The 13,367-nt window shown below is 35.3% G+C and overlaps 1 protein-coding gene across 1 annotated transcript in view; it reads left to right on the top strand.

The window, feature by feature from the left end:
- The first annotated feature begins 5,140 nt into the window (after positions 1 to 5,140).
- The window catches only part of LOC138852777 (uncharacterized), a 34,033-nt gene continuing 25,806 nt past the window's right edge, over positions 5,141 to 13,367 (top strand). The window contains exon 1 of the mRNA XM_070085567.1: positions 5,141 to 5,177. The gene's annotated coding sequence lies outside the window, so the exon portion shown is untranslated. The remainder of the gene's footprint in view (positions 5,178 to 13,367) is intronic.

Raw genomic sequence — 13,367 nt, forward strand, 5'->3', positions numbered from 1 at the left:
TAGGAGGTAGGTTACTGAAAGCAGTGAAGAGTTTTTACGAGGATAGTGAGGCTCAAGTTAGAGTATGTAGGAAAGAGGGAAATTTTTTCCCAGTAAAAGTAGGCCTTAGACAAGGATGTGTGATGTCACCGTGGTTGTTTAATATATTTATAGATGGGGTTGTAAGAGAAGTAAATGCGAGGGTCTTGGCAAGAGGCGTGGAGTTAAAAGATAAAGAATCACACACAAAGTGGGAGTTGTCACAGCTGCTCTTTGCTGATGACACTGTGCTCTTGGGAGATTCTGAAGAGAAGTTGCAGAGATTGGTGGATGAATTTGGTAGGGTGTGCAAAAGAAGAAAATTAAAGGTGAATACAGGAAAGAGTAAGGTTATGAGGATAACAAAAAGATTAGGTGATGAAAGATTGAATATCAGATTGGAGGGAGAGAGTATGGAGGAGGTGAACGTATTCAGATATTTGGGAGTGGACGTGTCAGCGGATGGGTCTATGAAAGATGAGGTGAATCATAGAATTGATGAGGGAAAAAGAGTGAGTGGTGCACTTAGGAGTCTGTGGAGACAAAGAACTTTGTCCTTGGAGGCAAAGAGGGGAATGTATGAGAGTATAGTTTTACCAACGCTCTTATATGGGTGTGAAGCGTGGGTGATGAATGTTGCAGCGAGGAGAAGGCTGGAGGCAGTGGAGATGTCATGTCTGAGGGCAATGTGTGGTGTGAATATAATGCAGAGAATTCGTAGTTTGGAAGTTAGGAGGAGGTGCGGGATTACCAAAACTGTTGTCCAGAGGGCTGAGGAAGGGTTGTTGAGGTGGTTCGGACATGTAGAGAGAATGGAGCGAAACAGAATGACTTCAAGAGTGTATCAGTCTGTAGTGGAAGGAAGGCGGGGTAGGGGTCGGCCTAGGAAGGGTTGGAGGGAGGGGGTAAAGGAGGTTTTGTGTGTGAGGGGCTTGGACTTCCAGCAGGCATGCGTGAGCGTGTTTGATTGGAGTGAATGGAGACAAATGGTTTTTAATACTTGACGTGCTGTTGGAGTGTGAGCAAAGTAACATTTATGAAGGGATTCAGGGAAACCGGCAGGCCGGACTTGAGTCCTGGAGATGGGAAGTACAGTGCCTGCACTCTGAAGGAGGGGTGTTAATGTTGCAGTTTAAAAACTGTAGTGTAAAGCACCCTTCTGGCAAGACAGTGATGGAGTGAATGATGGCGAAAGTTTTTCTTTTTCGGGCCACCCTGCCTTGGTGGGAATCGGCCGGTGTGATAATAATAAAAAAAAAAATAATAATGTATGTATATATATATATGTATGTATATATATGTATATATATATATATGTATGTATATATATATTTCGTGCCGAATAGGCAGAACTTGCGATCTTGGCTTAAATAGCAACGCTCATCTTGCCATATAGGTCAAGTGAAAATTTGTGTATGCAATAATTTCGCCAAAATCATTCTGAACCTAACGAAAAAAATATATTTCACTGTGTTTATTTAGTATAAAATTATTGTAAACAAATCTAAAACAAATTTAGTTGGGTTAGGCTAAAATAAATTGTTCCTGTTATAATAAGGTTAGGTAACTTTTCTAAGATTCTTTTGTAGCAAAATTAAAAATTTTTACATTAACATTAATGAAAAAAAATATATCTTTAAACGTATTAGAGAAAATTTTAGAGAGAACTTATTTTTAAATGAGTTCTTGCTAATTGACCAGTTTTACATACTCGGCACGACGATATATATATATATATATATATATATATATATATATATATATATATATATATATATATATATATATATATATATATATATATATATATATATATATATATATATATATATGCAATAAGATCACAGTAAACAGGTGATTTCAAAATATGCAAAACAACCACTCTGAAAGAATAGAGAAATTCCAAGCGCTTTCGTGACTACTCACATTATCAAGGAACTATGAAAGTGAAGCATCCAAGGAAGCTATATAAGGGGTCCGGCCAGCACCTCACTATCAGATCCCACAACGGTTAAACACGTGACGCGCGGCGACCCAACTTGGATAGGTCCTTTGCAAAACTCACCCCCAAGCTATTTATTTGTCCAGTGTATTATTAAATTCTTCCCAAATTCTATTAATTATAAATGGATCTAATTTATATAAACCAAAGGAAATATTCATATTATTGTCAAAACTGCTTTTTATGAAACAAGATTCAATTATATTCCTGTCGACCATGGACTTGCTTGATACTACTTTCTCAACTTTTTGAAAATCAATTGGATGGTTAAAATCTCTTACATGAATAAATAGAGCATTGGAATCTTGTCCAGTTCTAATGCTATATTTATGTTGTTTTAATCTTAGTTCGAGATTTTTACCAGTTTGACCGTAATAAACTTTATCGCAAATTTTACAAGGAATCTTATAGACACATCCATCAGCATTTTGGGGGGAATTCTTAATCAAAAGTTTTTTTACTGTATCAAGATTTTTGAATATAACTTTAATATTAAAAGTCTTAAGAAGAGAAGGCATATCAACCAAGTTTTCATGGTAAGGGAGAACCAACATATTTTTCAACTGACCGTGAAAACCACTTTGTAAATCATGCAAACAAGGCAGCCAGGAAGCTTACAGCACTTCACGCCTAGGAGCCCGAGTCTTCATCGAACATAGGTGTATTTGCGGCAGGGCGACAGAAGGGAAGTATGCCAGACATGAGGAGGTCAATGACATCACAAAGAGAAGCCTCGCCACAGTCCGTTGCCCATCCCAACGGGAACCCCAAGTGCAGAGGTCTGATGGAAGTCAAAAGCGTCGTGATGGGGCCACTATGATACCATGGAAGGATGGAAAGCAGATTGCCTGGGACTACACCTGTGCCGCCACATTAGCAGACTCCTATTTGACATACTCCTTAGCTGAAAGACCCGAAAATATGAAGACCTTTCCCCTAGCTGCAACTTCATCCCAATTGGGATGAAGTTCCTCGAAGAGCTGGGTGAGAAAACTCATCATAGAAACCAAGGACCACAGGGCGGCCAGATTCCTCTTTCAGAGACTCAGTGCTGCGATCCAGAGGAGAAATGCCTGCAGCATTCTGGGCACGCGGCCCACCGCCGGGGAGCTGAACGAAGTATATACATATATATATATATATATATATATATATATATATATATATATATATATATATATATATATATATATATATATATGTACATATATATATATATATATATATATATATATATATATATATATATATATATATATATATATATATATATATACATATATATATATATATATATATATATATATATATATATATATATATATATATATATATATATATATATATATATATGTATATATATATATATATATATATATATATATATATATATATATATATATATATATATATATATATATATATATATATATATGTATATATATATATATATATATATATATATATATATATATATATATATATATATATATATATATATATATATATATATATATATATATATATATATATATATATATATATATATATATATATATATATATATATACATATATATATATATATATATATATATATATATATATATATATATATATATATATCGTAGTAGGTAGTAGGTTGGTAGACAGCAACCGCCCATGGAGGTACTACTGTCCTGCCTAGTGAGTGTAAAACGAAAGCCTGTATTTGTTTTAAATGATTACCTGGATTACCTGGAGAGAGTTCCGGGGGTCAACGCCCCCGCGGCCCGGTCTGTGACCAGGCATCCTTAGGTCAGTGTCCCAGGATGCGACCGACACCAGTCGACTAACACCCAGGTACCCATTTTACTGATGGGGAACATAGACAACAGGTGGAAAGAAACACGTCCAATGTTTCTACTCTGGCTGGGAATCGAACCCAGGCCCTCACCGTGTGAAGCGAGAGCGTTAACCACCAGGCCACAAGGATTGCTGGTGTCTTTTTCCTGTCTCATAAATATGCAAGGTTTCAGGTACGTCTTGCTACTTCTACTTAAACTTAGGTCACACTACACATACATATACAAGCATATATATACACACCCCTCTGGGTTTTTTTTCTATTTTCTTACTAGTTCTTGTTCTTGTTTATTTCCTCTTATCTCCATCGGGAAGTGGAACAGAATTCTTCCTCCGTAAGCTATGCGTGTTGTAAGAGGCGACTGAACTGCCAGGAGCAAGGGGCTGGTAACCCCTTCTCCTGTATATATTACTAAATGTGAAAGGAGAAACTTCTGTTTTTCCTTTTGAGCCACCCCACCTCGGTGGGATACGGCCGGTGTGTTGAAAGAAAGACATATATCGTGCCGAATATGTAAAACTGGTCAATTAGCAAGAACTCATTTAAAATTAAGTCCTTTCTGAAATTTTCTCTTATACGTTTAAAGATATATTTATTTCATTAATGTTAATGAAAAAATTTTAGTTTTGCTACAAAAGAATCTTAGAAAACTTACCTAACCTTATTATAACAAGAACAATTTATTTTAGCCTAACCCAACTTAATATATTTTAGATTTGTTGGCAATAATTTAATACTAAACAACCACAGTGAAATATATTATTTTCGTTAGGTTCAGAATGATTTTGGCGAAATTATTGCATACACAAATTTTAGCTTGTCCTATATGGCAAGATGAGCGTTGCTATTTAAGCCATGATCGCAAGTTCTGCCTATTCGGCACGATATATATATATATATATATATATATATATATATATATATATATATATATATATATATATATATATATATATATATATACACACACACATATATATATATATATATATATATATATATATATATATATATATATATATATATATATATATATATATATATATATATATATATATATATATATATATATATATATATATATAGTCAGAAAGTTTCTTTTCTTTAAGGAATATAAGATCATATTCACATTACTGAAATGTGCTAGGTGAGAACCTTACTTGCGTCGATACCTCTTTTATAAGCGGCAGGCAACGTCCACGTACGCTGCCTCAGGCGTATATATACCTCTCACAGTGACTGGTGTCCTTCAGTCAGTGCAAGCTGGTGCAGAGTGTCTGGTTGGTACTGAAGCAAGGAGAGCTCTATCAAGGTAACGTGTCTCCAAATATTTCGATACCCATTATATAATTAATGAAAGATGTTTTCTCATTAAGGTGGAGGAAGTTTTGCACTCATATGTATGTATAAACATTGTCTCCTCGTCCACAGCAGGACTCGAACCTGCTTACTCTGTATCAGCGTCCACAGTACTGTACCACGAATATATATATATATATATATATATATATATATATATATATATATATATATATATACATATAGGGTAGGGTGTGCAAAAGAAGAAAATTAAAGGTGAATACAGGAAAGAGTAAGGTTATGAGGATAACAAAAAGATTAGGTGATGAAAGATTGAATATCAGATTGGAGGGAGAGAGTATGGAGGAGGTGAACGTATTCAGATATTTGGGAGTGGACGTGTCAGCGGATGGGTCTATGAAAGATGAGGTGAATCATAGAATTGATGAGGGAAAAAGAGTGAGTGGTGCACTTAGGAGTCTGTGGAGACAAAGAACTTTGTCCTTGGAGGCAAAGAGGGGAATGTATGAGAGTATAGTTTTACCAACGCTCTTATATGGGTGTGAAGCGTGGGTGATGAATGTTGCAGCGAGGAGAAGGCTGGAGGCAGTGGAGATGTCATGTCTGAGGGCAATGTGTGGTGTGAATATAATGCAGAGAATTCGTAGTTTGGAAGTTAGGAGGAGGTGCGGGATTACCAAAACTGTTGTCCAGAGGGCTGAGGAAGGGTTGGTGAGGTGGTTCGGACATGTAGAGAGAATGGAGCGAAACAGAATGACTTCAAGAGTGTATCAGTCTGTAGTGGAAGGAAGGCGGGGTAGGGGTCGGCCTAGGAAGGGTTGGAGGGAGGGGGTAAAGGAGGTTTTGTGTGCGAGGGGCTTGGACTTCCAGCAGGCATGCGTGAGCGTGTTTGATAGGAGTGAATGGAGACAAATGGTTTTTAATACTTGACGTGCTGTTGGAGTGTGAGCAAAGTAACATTTATGAAGGGATTCAGGGAAACCGGCAGGCCGGACTTGAGTCCTGGAGATGGGAAGTACAGTGCCTGCACTCTGAAGGAGGGGTGTTAATGTTGCAGTTTAAAAACTGTAGTGTAAAGCACACTTCTGGCAAGACAGTGATGGAGTGAATGATGGTGAAAGTTTTTCTTTTTCGGGCCACCCTGCCTTGGTGGGAATCGGCCGGTGTGATAATAAAAAAAAAATAAATAAATGTATATATTATATATATATATATGTATATATTATATATATGTATATATTATATATATATATATTATATATAATATATATATATATATATATATATATATATATATATATATATATTATATATAATATATATATATATATATATATATATATATATATATATATATATATATATATAATATATATATATATATATATATATATATATTTATCAACAAGTCGGCCGTCTCCCACCGAGGCAGGGTGCCCCAAAAAAGAAAGAAAATCCCCAAAAAGAAAATACTTTCATCATCATTCAACACTTTCACCACACTCACACTTAATCACTGTTTTTGCAGAGGTACTCAGAACACAACAGTTTAAAAATATACGTATCAAGATACACAACACATCCCTCCAAACCGCTATTATCCCAAACCCCTCCTTTAGAGTGCAGGCATTGTACTTCCCATTTCCAGGACTCAAGTCCGGCTATATAAAAATAACCGGTTTCCCTGAATCCCTTCCCTAAATATTACCCTGCTTACACTCCAACAGAACGTCAGGTCCCAAATGCCATTCGTCTCCATTCACTCCTATCGAACACGCTCATGCACGCCTGCTGGAAGCCCAAGCCCCTCGTCCACAAAACCTTCCTTACCCCTTCCTTCCAACCTTTTCGAGAACGACACCTATCCCCGCTTTCCTTCTCCTACAGATTTACACGCTCTCCATGTCATTCTACTTTGAGCCATTCTCTCTAAATAACCAAACCACCTCAACAACCCCTCTTCAGCCCTCTGACTAATACTTTTATTAACTCCACACCTTCTCCTAATTTCCACACTCAGAATTTTCTGCATAATATGTACACCACACATTGCCCTTAGACAGGACATCTTCACTGCTTCCAACAGCCTCCTCGCTGCTGCATTCACAACGCAAGCTTCACACCCATATAAGAGTGTTGGCACTACTATACTTTCATACATTCCCTTCTTTGCCTCCATAGATAACGTTTTTTGACTCCACATATAACTCAAGGCACCACTTCCTTTTTTTCCCTCATCAATTCTATGATTAACCTCATCCTTCATAAATCCTTCAACCGACACGTCAACTCCTAAGTATCTGAAAACATTCACTTCTTCCATACTCCTCCCCAAATTGATATCCATTTTTTCTTTATCTAAAGCATTTGATACCCTCATCACCTTACTCTCTTCTATGTTCACTTTCAACTTTCTACCTTTACACACACTCCCAAACTCATCCACTAACATTTGCAATTTTTCTTTAGAATCTCCCATAAGCACAGTATCAGTAAAAAGTAACTGTGTCAATTCCCATTTTGTATTTGATTCCCCATAATTTAATCCCACCCCTCTCCCGAACACCCTAGCATTTACTTCTTTTACAATCCCATCTATAAATATATTAAACAACCATGGTGACATTACATATCCCTGTCCAAGACCTACTTTTACCGGAAAGTAGTCTCCCTCTCTTCTACACACCCTAACCTGAGTCTCACTATCCTCATAAAAACTCTTTACAGCATTTGGTAACTTACCACCTATTCCATATACTTGCAACATCTGCCACATTTCTTCCCTATCCTCTATATCATATTCCTTTACTAAATCCATAAATGCAATAAAAACTTCCCTACCTTTATCTAAATACTGTTCACATATATGCTTCAATGTAAACACTTGATCTACACATCCCATACCCACTCTGAAACCTCTTTGCTCATCCGCAATCCTACATTCTGTCTTACCTCTAATTCTTTCAATCATGACCCTACCGTACACTTTTTCTTGTATACTCAGTAAACTTATTCTTCTATAATTTTTACAATCTCTTTTGTCCCCCTTCCCTTTATATAAAGGGACTATACATGCTCTCCGCCAATCAAAATATTCTCGCCATCTACCTAATACTTCCCTCTCCCCATCTACTAACTCCCCTACTCTGTTTTTAGCTGGCAAATCCATGTGTTCCCTAGGCTTTCTTAATTTGTTTAACTCCAAATTTTTTCTTATTTTCATTAAAATTTCTTGACAGTGCCTCTCCCACTCTATCATCTGCTCTGCTTTTGCACTCTCTCGCCACTCTCTTCACCTTTCTTTTACTCTCCATATACTCTGCTCGTCTTATAACACTTATGCTTTTTAAAAACCTCTCATAAGCTAACTTTTTGTCTTTTATCATACCCTTTACTTCATCATTCCACCAATCACTCCTCTTTCCTCCTGCACCCACCCTCCTATAACCACAAACTTCTGCCCCACATTCTAATACTGCATTTTTAAAATTCAACCAACCCTCTTCAACCCCCCCTCCCCCACTACTCATCTTTGCACTAGCCCACCTTTCTGCCAATAGTCGCTTATATCTCACCCGAACTTTCTCCTCCCTTAGTTTATACACTTTCACTTCCCTCTTACTTGTTGTTGCCACCTTCCTCTTGTCCCATCTACCTCTTACTCTAACTGTAGCTACAACTAAATAATGATCCGATATATCAGTTGCCCCTCTATAAACATGTACATCCTGGAGCCTACCCATCAACCTTTTATCCACCAATATATAATCTAACAAACTACTTTCATTACGTGCTACATCATACCTTGTGTATTTATTTATCCTCTTTCTCATAAAATATGTATTACTTATTACCAAATCTCTTTCTACACATAGCTCAATTAAAGGCTCCCCATTTACATTTACCCCTGGCACCCCAAATTTACCTACTACTCCCTCCACAATATTTTTACCCACTTTACCATTGAAATCCCCAACCACAAGTACTCTCACACTTGGTTCAAAACTCCTCACGCATTCACTCAACATTTCCCAAAATCTGTTTCTCTCGTCTACACTTCTCTCTTCTCCAGGTGCATATACGCTTACTATAACCCACTTTTCACATCCATCCTTTATTTTACTCCACATAATCCTTGAATTAATACATTTGTAGTCCCTCTTTTCCTGCCATATCTTATCCTTCAACATTATTGCTACTCCTTCTTCAGCTCTAACTCTATTTGAAACCCATAACCTAATCCCATTTATTCCTCTCCACTGAAACTCTCCCACCTCCTTCAGCTTTGTTTCACTTAAAGCCAGGACATCCAGCTTCATCTCATTCATAACATCCACAATTATCTCTTTCTTATCATTTGCACAACATCCACGCACATTCAGACTTCCCACTTTGACAATTTTCTTCTTATTCTTTTTAGTAATCTTTACAGGAAAAGGGGTTACTAGCCCATTGTTCCCGGCATTTTAGTTGACTTTTACAACACGCATGGCTTACGGAGGAAAGATTCTTATTTCACTTCCACATGGATATAAAAGGAAAAGTAATAAGACCTAGAGCTATTAAGATAAAATCAAAGAAAACTCAGATGAGTGTGTATAAATAAACGTGTCCATGTATGTGTAGTGTGACCTAAGTGTAAGTAGAAGTAGCAAGACGTACCTGTAATCTTGCATATTTATGAGACAGACAAAAGACACAAGCAATCCTACCATCACGTAAAACAATTACAGGCTTTCGTTTTACACTCACTTGGCAGGACGGTAGTACCTCCGTGGGTGGTTGTTGTGTACCAACCTACTACCTATATATATATATATATATATATATATATATATATATATATATATATATATATATATATATATATATATATATATATATATATATATATATATATATATATATATATATATATATATATATATATATATATATATATATATATATATATGTATATATATATATATATATACATATGTATATATATATATATATATATATAATGTATAAATATATATATTTATATATATATATATATATATATATATATATATATATATATATATATATATATATATATATATATATATATATATATATATATATAATTTAGACAGTGTAATTATTTATAGGTGTTAAGCTTACATGTACATAACATTAAACTAAGATCAATTTATAATCAACTTACCCTTTTACCAAAGAACAGGTGCAATGATACCTACACACATACACACTTTTCAGGATTTGAAAAGTTGATGAAAAGTTCCTTCGAGTGACGAGACATTTCATTATGTCTTAATCTACAATGTGTGTTCTCAATTTGCTTCTATGTACAAAATCGTTGTACATCCCGTCTTGTCTCCTATTACCTCATTTTAAGTTACTCAGAAAATTGGAATGACAGCTTGGTCAAGTATTTTATAACCAAGAGCTATTAACCATATAGTTCTTATATCAATGACTCACGAAATCGTAATGATACGATTGCAAACAAACCATATCACGGGTGGGGCTTGAATCCGCGATCAGAGAGTCACGAAACTCCAGACCGACGTGTTAGCCCAGTAGCTACCTGCCAACAGGTATCATACCAGATAACCGGGAAATAGCAAATGAGATACTTCTTTACAAAATGGGAGAGAGGCCGTAAGCTTCAAACTATTAACAAATCAGCCTATTTCCCATTGTAGACGAGATGATGAAACCAATAACTGCCGACTAAATTTGAAGCCACACTGAAAAATATAATTTGGTCAATTAATCTCAGCACGATTTTACGATGGTATGATACGCGGTAAATCAAAATATAGAATACAATATTGCATATACAGATTTCAGTGAGGCCCTGACAGTGTTCTGCACACAAGACTGTTGGAGGTATTAGGTATTATTTCCTTAATCAGGTATGATTGACCGATAGATTGCGAAGTACCATAAATGGAGAAACATCGGAATGTGGACCACTTACGAGTGATTTTCAAGAGTAGTCAGTATTGAGCTCCTTGTTCCGAATACATAAACGTCAAATAAATGTTGACGGGGACACTAGAGCGCTACAAGAAGATAAGACTAGATTAATATCGTGATCAAAGAAATTGGTACTTTAATATAGAAAAATGTAAGGTTCTCTTCCTAGGAAAATAAAATAGTTATGACTCCTATTAACTAAATAATGCAGATCTCAAACAAATTGATTGTATTAATTGTTAAGAGTAATTTTTAAGAGTATTAGCAGAAAATTTATAAGAAGGAAACGGTGCCTAAGTGATATTCTTATCAAGAAACATAAATTGCAATCACGATGTTATACTTCAACTTTATGCATCCTTAGTAAGGCATCGTTTAGATTATGTTGCTCATTTCTCTTCTCTTTATTGCAGAATGAAGCTGGATATGATGCTTGAGGAAGATAGGCCGAGTGGATGTAATTTGTTGTCATAAGACTAATTCAACAATGGATTCGAATCTCATCCTTTCTTTGGAAAGCTTTCACTCTAGGTTATAATTTCACATGGTACTGATAGCGGCTTTGAAGGGACGTGAACTAGATTTTTTCAATCTTTTCTGAGTTAAATTCTTCGATAAAAACTTATATTGTGGTTACAGTGAAGGTTTATAAACATACTATTTACATGGCTTTTATAGGGTTTAGCTCCCCTGCCAGTTGGCGTGAACCCTCTCAGTTCTGTGTCTTGTTTGCATTCTTATTATTGTGAGTTCGCGAAACAGTCGATGCAACATAAAACAAATGCAAAAGAAAAAAATCCAAACAAGATATATTTCTCAGCTTCGTCATTTAGTCAAGTAATCGTTCAGGAAGCAAAGTTCAATTTCAGATGCCCGTAGCAACGTATTTAATGATTAAGTCATAGCGGGTCACTCATTGTGAATGGCAGAGGTAAAAGATCCTAGGAATGAGAGGGAGGTGACAGTAGTTGTGCAGAAGGACATAGCAGAATTGTGCTAAGGAAGGTGTAGAAAGGATGTGAGCAGAGAGATGCTTGATATTAAGAGAGAGAAGAGTAGAGAGAGAGAGAGAGAGAGAGAGAGAGAGAGAGAGAGAGAGAGAGAGAGAGATGGACGAGAGAGAGAGAGAGAGAGAGAGAGAGATGGACGAGAGACAAGTAGATGTGTAGAAAGATACCAAGAGATGAACGAAGCTGAAAAGAAACCAGGAGAAAAAGGTTGGGGTTGGGACAAGGGATAATTGGATGACTAAAAGGGCACCAACAAGTACAATAATTGCTAGACGAAACCGAGATATAAGTGAATTTCAAGTGTTAGATATATTACAGTGTCACGCCAACCATATATATGTAACTTAGTCATGAAACACGAAAGTGAAGTAACACGACTGCAAACAAACCAAGGTACGGGTGGGATTTGAACCCATGGCAAATGAGTCGTGAATCTCCAGGCCAGTGCGTAAGCCAATGGGCCAACTGGTTTAAATAAAACTCGCCCAACTAGACATATTTTTAAACACGAGGGAAGTTAGCATGGGCCCACTAAGAGATTGTAGCCAGCTGGTCCATTGGCTTTAACACTCGCCTAGAGTTTTACGACTCACTGGCCATGGGATCTAACCCCACTCATACCGTGGTTTATGTAACCTAATGTTTACATCTTTGGAAAAAAAACACAGTAAAGCAGCTGTAAATTTCTTATTTTTTAATAATGTTTTGCATAGTTTTTTTTTTTAATTAATAACGTTAATAATAATGTTAATGTTAAGCCAACACATTCTGTGATGTGCTATGAGTGATAATCATATTTTCATATATTTATATATATATATATATATATATATATATATATATATATATATATATATATATATATATATATATATATATATATATATATATATATATATATATATATATATATATATACATATATATATATGTATATATATATATATATATATATATATATATATATATATATATATATATATATATATATATATATATTTATATATATATATATATATATATATATATATATATATATATATATATATATATATATATATATATATATATATATATATATATATATATGTGACCACGAACGAGTGGTATTGATCAGTAACAACACTGCACTAGCCAAAGACTCGAACCTATGCTGCTTTGGCCTGCCTCATGGTGGGCGAAAACCCATGACGCTCTAATCC

This window comes from Cherax quadricarinatus, chromosome 16 (assembly GCF_038502225.1).
Source record: "Cherax quadricarinatus isolate ZL_2023a chromosome 16, ASM3850222v1, whole genome shotgun sequence".
Classification (NCBI taxonomy): domain Eukaryota; kingdom Metazoa; phylum Arthropoda; class Malacostraca; order Decapoda; family Parastacidae; genus Cherax; species Cherax quadricarinatus.